The sequence below is a fragment of the Pteropus vampyrus genome, unplaced genomic scaffold, assembly GCF_000151845.1.
Source record: "Pteropus vampyrus isolate Shadow unplaced genomic scaffold, Pvam_2.0 Scaffold459, whole genome shotgun sequence".
NCBI classification, from domain to species: Eukaryota; Metazoa; Chordata; class Mammalia; order Chiroptera; family Pteropodidae; genus Pteropus; species Pteropus vampyrus.
The window spans coordinates 157018-158820 of NW_011889240.1; the positions used below are offsets into that span (position 1 = coordinate 157018).

General features: G+C 72.9%; 1 protein-coding gene across 1 annotated transcript in view; it reads right to left on the minus strand.

The window, feature by feature from the left end:
* Window positions 1-940, minus strand: part of ZBTB7A (zinc finger and BTB domain containing 7A) — a 19912-nt gene extending 18972 nt beyond the window's left edge. Inside the window, exon 1 of the mRNA XM_011381925.2 lies at window positions 655-940. The gene's annotated coding sequence lies outside the window, so the exon portion shown is untranslated. The remainder of the gene's footprint in view (window positions 1-654) is intronic.
* Window positions 941-1803: the final 863 nt, after the last annotated feature.

The window sequence follows — 1803 nt, forward strand, 5'->3', positions numbered from 1 at the left end:
GCAGCAGGCCGCCGGCGCGGGGCACCCTGGGACTTGTAGTCCGAGCCGGCTGCCACCTGCCAGCCGCAAGCGGCGGGAGGACTACGACACCCAGCGGCCGCCGCGGCCGCCCACCCGGACACCCCACCCCTTCCCCCTCCTTTGCAAAGCCCCCCTCCCTGTTTTTTCAGCCCCCTCCCCCCATCCCCCATGGAGCTCAATCCTGGCCAACTCCAACGTATACACGCAGCACCGAATAGGCCCCCGGGGGGCGAGAGCGCCCCCAGTACCCAGCTGCAAACTTAGCACGCGACGCGCCCCCCTAGCTCCCCACGCCGGCTCCCCCCACCCTCAATACAGCCCCGCTTCCCCTCCCCCGCTCCCCGCGCGCCTGGGAGCCCCGAAAAGCCATGCACCCGAGGGGAAGGGGCTGGCTCACAAGCCTATGTACTTCGCCCCCAATCCCCCCTCCCAAGCGGCGCCCCCTACCCGCGCTTGAGATTTCAGGGAGCCTCCAGCCTCCCGGCAGCTGCCAACCACCCCCTCCTCTGAAACTTGCGGAACGGCCCGGCTCCCCAGATTTCTCCTTCCCGAGAGGGCAGGGGTGGGCGCAGCGCCCCCGGCCCGTCTCCGCCCTGCACCCTGTGCTGGGGGCCGCGCCGGGCGCTGACTTACCTCGCGGGGCCGGGCCAGGGCCGGGCCGGTCCGTGGCGCGCGGGGCCGGGGCCCGGAGTTAGGACTGGGCTCCTCGGCTGCTCGCCTCCGGGGTCCGCGTCTCGCTTTCCCCCTCGCTCGCTCTACCCTCGTCGCTCCCTCGCTCCGGCGGCGGCGGCGGCGTCACTGCCCCTACAGTAACTGTACAGTACAGCCAAAGCCCCGTATGATGCTCGCGACTCCCTTCCTGGTTTCTCCGAGGGCAAGAGGGGTCCTCCCTTGTCTTAAAGGTGCCGCAGCAGCCGCCCCCCCCACGCCCAGCCCGCCCCCCCCCACCCCGGCCTCGGAGGCCAGAACAGGCTCGGCAGGTCCCCTCTTGCCACGTCTCTGCCCTCCCGTGGGGCTTCGCCCGCTGCGCCGGGGAGACCGGGCTGTTATTAGGTTTTGTCAAGTTGGGGGGGGTCCAGCCCGCCCCCGGTGCGCCCCCCCTCTTCTGACCTCTCCGCCCCACTGCGCGGCGCGGTGCCAGCTTGCCAGCTTATCTGGCCCCAGAGCTCCCCGGGGCGCGGGGGGAGCGGGCCCCCCGGGGTGGAGGGGGGTGGGGGCCTCCAGATAAACAGGCCCCCAGCCTCTGCGCAGGGGCGGGTGCGGGGGGGCGCGGGCTTTGCCCCCGACGCCTGGGGCGTGGCAGGATGGCAGCGGGGGCGGGGAGGGCTGTGCGCACTGCGAGGACCGACGCGGGCGTGGGTCGCGGCTGCCCCTGCAGCTGGGGGAGCCTGGGGGGGTACGGGGTGGGCACCCTGGGCCAGCCGCTGGCCGTCCCCGGGCCTCAGTTTGCCCAGCCGCAGAAGGGACCCGGGGGCGGGCTTTCGAGTGACGGCTCGGGTCTGCTGGGCTCCCGGGTCTCTAAATGAAACAGCCAACCTGCCCGCCCGCGATTATATAAAGGAGTCGCCTCCGCCCGCTGCGCCAGGGGCGTAGCGGGGGAAGGGGTTGGCGAGGGGCGGGCTGGGCGGTTGTTTTCCCGGCTTCCTGAGTTCCCCCACCCAACTGCGGGCCTCTGGGCGGGACGGGGACCCGGCCCCGGATGCCTGGGTCCTGCGGGCCGCTCCCGCAAGGGTCTGCGTGGCTCGGGAGGGGCGGAGGTGGGGAGTGGGGAGGCGTTGGCTC